Source organism: Amia ocellicauda, chromosome 8 (assembly GCF_036373705.1).
Source record: "Amia ocellicauda isolate fAmiCal2 chromosome 8, fAmiCal2.hap1, whole genome shotgun sequence".
NCBI classification, from domain to species: Eukaryota; Metazoa; Chordata; class Actinopteri; order Amiiformes; family Amiidae; genus Amia; species Amia ocellicauda.
Window position 1 is genome coordinate 8,149,284 of NC_089857.1, and position 7,500 is coordinate 8,156,783.

At 43.2% G+C, this 7,500-nt stretch overlaps 6 non-coding genes across 6 annotated transcripts; all 6 read right to left on the reverse strand.

Moving 5' to 3' along the window:
• Positions 1-907: 907 nt before the first annotated feature.
• Positions 908-1,026, reverse strand: LOC136756107 (5S ribosomal RNA). The gene has a single exon (XR_010818210.1). It is a non-coding gene; the product is annotated as a 5S ribosomal RNA (ribosomal RNA).
• Positions 1,027-2,092: 1,066 nt separating this feature from the next.
• On the reverse strand, positions 2,093-2,211 carry LOC136756461 (5S ribosomal RNA). The gene has a single exon (XR_010818544.1). It is a non-coding gene; the product is annotated as a 5S ribosomal RNA (ribosomal RNA).
• Positions 2,212-3,266: 1,055 nt separating this feature from the next.
• LOC136757863 (5S ribosomal RNA) lies at positions 3,267-3,385 on the reverse strand. The gene has a single exon (XR_010819679.1). It is a non-coding gene; the product is annotated as a 5S ribosomal RNA (ribosomal RNA).
• Positions 3,386-4,440: 1,055 nt separating this feature from the next.
• Positions 4,441-4,559, reverse strand: LOC136756909 (5S ribosomal RNA). Its single transcript, XR_010818961.1, has one exon. It is a non-coding gene; the product is annotated as a 5S ribosomal RNA (ribosomal RNA).
• A 1,055-nt stretch (positions 4,560-5,614) lies between these two features.
• On the reverse strand, positions 5,615-5,733 carry LOC136757234 (5S ribosomal RNA). Its single transcript, XR_010819272.1, has one exon. It is a non-coding gene; the product is annotated as a 5S ribosomal RNA (ribosomal RNA).
• A 1,055-nt stretch (positions 5,734-6,788) lies between these two features.
• Positions 6,789-6,907, reverse strand: LOC136757557 (5S ribosomal RNA). The gene has a single exon (XR_010819549.1). It is a non-coding gene; the product is annotated as a 5S ribosomal RNA (ribosomal RNA).
• Between the last annotated feature and the right edge of the window lie 593 nt (positions 6,908-7,500).

A 7,500-nucleotide genomic window follows, 5' to 3' on the forward strand; every position in this document is an offset into this window, starting at 1 on the left:
AACGTTGTGCGTTAGCTGGGGTGCCACACCAGACCGGAACTATATTTTACAAAACGAACACATTGTCTTGATAAAACAGCTGTAATTGAGTGCCTGACACGCCAGTCAAGCGCAATCTTGAGAAGGTGTGCATTTCAGTAAGGATTTCAATTGACATGCAGTATGAAACTGAAAGGAGGTTGCATCACTATGATGCATAACATTGCATGTATTGTATTTTCAAGTGTGTGCATTCATCCTGTTGTCATTTTGTTTTGAAAGCAGAAGAATCATTCAACAGGTTGCTGAGACAAATGTAAACCAGTAAAACATATGAAGAGAAACAAACCTTGAATATAAGTTCAGTTGTATAAACATTTGACAAACTATGGTGAGGGGGTAAGAAAACACACAAATCCAGCAGCTCCTGTATTTCAATACACCAGAACCCAATATTATTGGCGAGTCGGGTAGTCCATCATCACAGTTCGAGGGCAGGCATCATTTCAGTAATTTCATCCCGTTGCATTCACATCCGTGCCTTGAATGAGATTGAATGTGATCTTTGCTCTCAAGTATGTTCCCAAGTTTTACACTTTCGTGCTTTGCATGAATGGGAATGGAACCGTGTGTGTTGAATGAGGCTCCTTGTGAGCACTGAACTTTGTCCAGTGGAGTTCCTTTTTGTGTTGCTGTAATTGTGTCATTTCTCGATGAGAAAGATTAGGCAACATTTAGTCACTTCTAGCCATGATGCTCAATTTATTTACGAATGTACCCTAGTTACTAGGGACCGTTTACGTTGGAGAACAAGATCTATTGTATGCCTGTGTATTTGGGGAAGTCAAATCTGAAATAATGATGAAATTGCGTGTATCCAAAGTTAAAACTCGTGATTTGTCGCCCTCTGGTGTGTAAAAGATGCAAAAGCTTACAGCACCTGGTATTCCCAGGCGGTCTCCCATCCAAGTACTGACCAGGCCAGAGCCTGCTTAGCTTCCGAGATCGGACGAGATCGGGCGTATTCAGGCTAGTATGGCCGTAAGCCAGGGAGGCTGTCCCTGACGCTCTACTTAAAGGGAAGGCAATATCCTTTTCTGCCGTTCATACTTACAGTTGAACTGTCTCTCTACTCTAAAGCCCGGGACACACCAGTGCGCCGCAGACAGTCCCTGCTAACACGCCACGTTGTGGCAACGTTGTGGCAACGTTGTGCGTTAGCTGGGGTGCCACACCAGACCGGAACTATATTTTACAAAACGAACACATTGTCTTGATAAAACAGCTGTAATTGAGTGCCTGACACGCCAGTCAAGCGCAATCTTGAGAAGGTGTGCATTTCAGTAAGGATTTCAATTGACATGCAGTATGAAACTGAAAGGAGGTTGCATCACTATGATGCATAACATTGCATGTATTGTATTTTCAAGTGTGTGCATTCATCCTGTTGTCATTTTGTTTTGAAAGCAGAAGAATCATTCAACAGGTTGCTGAGACAAATGTAAACCAGTAAAACATATGAAGAGAAACAAACCTTGAATATAAGTTCAGTTGTTTAAACATTTGACAAACTATGGTGAGGGGGTAAGAAAACACACAAATCCAGCAGCTCCTGTATTTCAATACACCAGAACCCAATATTATTGGCGAGTCGGGTAGTCCATCATCACAGTTCGAGGGCAGGCATCATTTCAGTAATTTCATCCCGTTGCATTCACATCCGTGCCTTGAATGAGATTGAATGTGATCTTTGCTCTCAAGTATGTTCCCAAGTTTTACACTTTCGTGCTTTGCATGAATGGGAATGGAACCGTGTGTGTTGAATGAGGCTCCTTGTGAGCACTGAACTTTGTCCGGTGGAGTTCCTTTTTGTGTTGCTGTAATTGTGTCATTTCTCGATGAGAAAGATTAGGCAACATTTAGTCACTTCTAGCCATGATGCTCAATTTATTTACGAATGTACCCTAGTTACTAGGGACCGTTTACATTGGAGAACAAGATCTATTGTATGCCTGTGTATTTGGGGAAGTCAAATCTGAAATAATGATGAAATTGCGTGTATCCAAAGTTAAAACTCGTGATTTGTCGCCCTCTGGTGTGTAAAAGATGCAAAAGCTTACAGCACCTGGTATTCCCAGGCGGTCTCCCATCCAAGTACTGACCAGGCCGGAGCCTGCTTAGCTTCCGAGATCGGACGAGATCGGGCGTATTCAGGCTAGTATGGCCGTAAGCCGGGGAGGCTGTCCCTGATGCTCTACTTAAAGGGAAGGCAATATCCGTTTCTGCCGCTCATACTTGCAGTTGAACTGTCTCTCTACTCTAAAGTCCGGGACACACCAGCGCGCCGCAGACAGTCCCTGCTAACACGAAACGTTGTGGCAACGTTGTGCGTTAACTGGGGTGCCACACCAGACCGGAACTATATTTTACAAAACGAACACATTGTCTTGATAATACAGCTGTAATTGAGTGCCTGACACGCCAGTCAAGCGCAATCTTGAGAAGGTGTGCATTTCAGTAAGGATTTCAATTGACATGCAGTATGAAACTGAAAGGAGGTTGCATCACTATGATGCATAACATTGCATGTATTGTATTTTCAAGTGTGTGCATTCATCCTGTTGTCATTTTGTTTTGAAAGCAGAAGAATCATTCAACAGGTTGCTGAGACAAATGTAAACCAGTAAAACATATGAAGAGAAACAAACCTTGAATATAAGTTCAGTTGTTTAAACATTTGACAAACTATGGTGAGGGGGTAAGAAAACACACAAATCCAGCAGCTCCTGTATTTCAATACACCAGAACCCAATATTATTGGCGAGTCGGGTAGTCCATCATAACAGTTCGAGGGCAGGCATCATTTCAGTAATTTCATCCCGTTGCATTCACATCCGTGCCTTGAATGAGATTGAATGTGATCTTTGCTCTCAAGTATGTTCCCAAGTTTTACACTTTCGTGCTTTGCATGAATGGGAATGGAACCGTGTGTGTTGAATGAGGCTCCTTGTGAGCACTGAACTTTGTCCGGTGGAGTTCCTTTTTGTGTTGCTGTAATTGTGTCATTTCTCGATGAGAAAGATTAGGCAACATTTAGTCACTTCTAGCCATGATGCTGAATTTATTTACGAATGTACCCTAGTTACTAGGGACCGTTTACGTTGGAGAACAAGATCTATTGTATGCCTGTGTATTTGGGGAAGTCAAATCTGAAATAATGATGAAATTGCGTGTATCCAAAGTTAAAACTCGTGATTTGTCGCCCTCTGGTGTGTAAAAGATGCAAAAGCTTACAGCACCTGGTATTCCCAGGCGGTCTCCCATCCAAGTACTGACCAGGCCCGAGCCTGCTTAGCTTCCGAGATCGGACGAGATCGGGCGTATTCAGGCTAGTATGGCCGTAAGCCGGGGAAGCTGTCCCTGACGCTCTACTTAAAGGGAAGGCAATATCCGTTTCTGCCGCTCATACTTGCAGTTGAACTGTCTCTCTACTCTAAAGTCCGGGACACACCAGCGCGCCGCAGACAGTCCCTGCTAACACGAAACGTTGTGGCAACGTTGTGCGTTAGCTGGGGTGCCACACCAGACCGGAACTATATTTTACAAAACGAACACATTGTCTTGATAAAACAGCTGTAATTGAGTGCCTGACACGCCAGTCAAGCGCAATCTTGAGAAGGTGTGCATTTCAGTAAGGATTTCAATTGACATGCAGTATGAAACTGAAAGGAGGTTGCATCACTATGATGCATAACATTGCATGTATTGTATTTTCAAGTGTGTGCATTCATCCTGTTGTCATTTTGTTTTGAAAGCAGAAGAATCATTCAACAGGTTGATGAGACAAATGTAAACCAGTAAAACATATGAAGAGAAACAAACCTTGAATATAAGTTCAGTTGTATAAACATTTGACAAACTATGGTGAGGGGGTAAGAAAACACACAAATCCAGCAGCTCCTGTATTTCAATACACCAGAACCCAATATTATTGGCGAGTCGGGTAGTCCATCATCACAGTTCGAGGGCAGGCATCATTTCAGTAATTTCATCCCGTTGCATTCACATCCGTGCCTTGAATGAGATTGAATGTGATCTTTGCTCTCAAGTATGTTCCCAAGTTTTACACTTTCGTGCTTTGCATGAATGGGAATGGAACCGTGTGTGTTGAATGAGGCTCCTTGTGAGCACTGAACTTTGTCCGGTGGAGTTCCTTTCTGTGTTGCTGTAATTGTGTCATTTCTCGATGAGAAAGATTAGGCAACATTTAGTCACTTCTAGCCATGATGCTCAATTTATTTACGAATGTACCCTAGTTACTAGGGACCGTTTACGTTGGAGAACAAGATCTATTGTATGCCTGTGTATTTGGGGAAGTCAAATCTGAAATAATGATGAAATTGCGTGTATCCAAAGTTAAAACTCGTGATTTGTTGCCCTCTGGTGTGTAAAAGATGCAAAAACTTACAGCACCTGGTATTCCCAGGCGGTCTCCCATCCAAGTACTGACCAGGCCCGAGCCTGCTTAGCTTCCAAGATCGGACGAGATCGGGCGTATTCAGGCTAGTATGGCCGTAAGCCAGGGAAGCTGTCCCTGACGCTCTACTTAAAGGGAAGGCAATATCCGTTTCTGTCGCTCATACTTGCTGTTGAACTGTCTCTCTACTCTAAAGTCCGGGACACACCAGCGCGCCGCAGACAGTCCCTGCTAACACGAAACGTTGTGGCAACGTTGTGCGTTAGCTGGGGTGCCACACCAGACCGGAACTATATTTTACAAAACGAACACATTGTCTTGATAATACAGCTGTAATTGAGTTCCTGACACGCCAGTAAAGCGCAATCTTGAGAAGGTGTGCATTTTAGTAAGGATTTCAATTGACATGCAGTATGAAACTGAAAGGAGGTTGCTTCACTATGATGCAAAACATTGCATGTATTGTATTTTCAAGTGTGTGCATTCATCCTGTTGTCATTTTGTTTTGAAAGCAGAAGAATCATTCAACAGGTTGCTGAGACAAATGTAAACCAGTAAAACATATGAAGAGAAACAAACCTTGAATATAAGTTCAGTTGTTTAAACATTTGACAAACTATGGTGAGGGGGTAAGAAAACACACAAATCCAGCAGCTCCTGTATTTCAATACACCAGAACCCAATATTATTGGCGAGTCGGGTAGTCCATCATCACAGTTCGAGGGCAGGCATCATTTCAGTAATTTCATCCCGTTGCATTCACATCCGTGCCTTGAATGAGATTGAATGTGATCTTTGCTCTCAAGTATGTTCCCAAGTTTTACACTTTCGTGCTTTGCATGAATGGGAATGGAACCGTGTGTGTTGAATGAGGCTCCTTGTGAGCACTGAACTTTGTCCGGTGGAGTTCCTTTTTGTGTTGCTGTAATTGTGTCATTTCTCGATGAGAAAGATTAGGCAACATTTAGTCACTTCTAGCCATGATGCTCAATTTATTTACGAATGTACCCTAGTTACTAGGGACCGTTTACGTTGGAGAACAAGATCTATTGTATGCCTGTGTATTTGGGGAAGTCAAATCTGAAATAATGATGAAATTGCGTGTATCCAAAGTTAAAACTCGTGATTTGTCGCCCTCTGGTGTGTAAAAGATGGAAAAGCTTACAGCACCTGGTATTCGCAGGCAGTCTCCCATCCAAGTACTGACCAGGCCGGAGCCTGCTTAGCTTCCGAGATCGGACGAGATCGGGCGTATTCAGGCTAGTATGGCCGTAAGCCGGGCAGGCTGTCCCTGATGCTCTACATAAAGGGAAGGCAATATCCGTTTCTGCCGCTCATACTTGCAGTTGAACTGTCTCTCTACTCTAAAGTCCGGGACACACCAGCGCGCCGCAGACAGTCCCTGCTAACACGAAACGTTGTGGCAACGTTGTGCGTTAGCTGGGGTGCCACACCAGACCGGAACTATATATTACAAAACGAACACATTCTCTTGATAAAACAGCTGTAATTGAGTGCCTGACACGCCAGTCAAGCGCAATCTTGAGAAGGTGTGCATTTCAGTAAGGATTTCAATTGACATGCAGTATGAAACTGAAAGGAGGTTGCATCACTATGATGCATAACATTGCATGTATTGTATTTTCAAGTGTGTGCATTCATCCTGTTGTCATTTTGCTTTGAAAGCAGAAGAATCATTCAACAGGTTGCTGAGACAAATGTAAACCAGTAAAACATATGAAGAGAAACAAACCTTGAATATAAGTTCAGTTGTTTAAACATTTGACAAACTATGGTGAGGGGGTAAGAAAACACACAAATCCAGCAGCTCCTGTATTTCAATACACCAGAACCCAATATTATTGGCGAGTCGGGTAGTCCATCATCACAGTTCGAGGGCAGGCATCATTTCAGTAATTTCATCCCGTTGCATTCACATCCGTGCCTTGAATGAGATTGAATGTGATCTTTGCTCTCAAGTATGTTCCCAAGTTTTACACTTTCGTGCTTTGCATGAATGGGAATGGAACCGTGTGTGTTGAATGAGGCTCCTTGTGAGCACTGAACTTTGTCCGGTGGAGTTCCTTTTTGTGTTGCTGTAATTGTGTCATTTCTCGATGAGAAAGATTAGGCAACATTTAGTCACTTCTAGCCATGATGCTCAATTTATTTACGAATGTACCCTAGTTACTAGGGACCGTTTACGTTGGAGAACAAGATCTATTGTATGCCTGTGTATTTGGGGAAGTCAAATCTGAAATAATGATGAAATTGCGTGTATCCAAAGTTAAAACTCGTGATTTGTCGCCCTCTGGTGTGTAAAAGATGCAAAAGCTTACAGCACCTGGTATTCCCAGGCGGTCTCCCATGCAAGTACTGACCAGGAACGAGCCTGCTTAGCTTCCGAGATCGGACGAGATCGGGCGTATTCAGGCTAGTAGGGCCGTAAGCCAGGAAGGCTGTCCCTGACGCTCTACTTAAAGGGAAGGCAATATCCGTTTCTGCCGTTCATACTTACAGTTGAACTGTCTCTCTTCTCTAAAGCCTGGGACACACCAGCGCGCCGCAGACAGTCCCTGCTAACACGCCACGTTGTGGCAACATTGTGGCAACGTTGTGCGTTAGCTGGGGTGCCACACCAGACCGGAACTATATATTACAAAACGAACACATTGTCTTGATAAAACAGCTGTAATTGAGTGCCTGACACGCCAGTCAAGCGCAATCTTGAGAAGGTGTGCATTTCAGTAAGGATTTCAATTGACATGCAGTATGAAACTGAAAGGAGGTTGCATCACTATGATGCATAACATTGCATGTATTGTATTTTCAAGTGTGTGCATTCATCCTGTTGTCATTTTGTTTTGAAAGCAGAAGAATCATTCAACAGGTTGCTGAGACAAATGTAAACCAGTAAAACATATGAAGAGAATCAAACCTTGAATATAAGTTCAGTTGTTTAAACATTTGACAAACTATGGTGAGGGGGTAAGAAAACACACAAATCCAGCAGCTCCTGTATTTCAATACACCAGAACCCAATA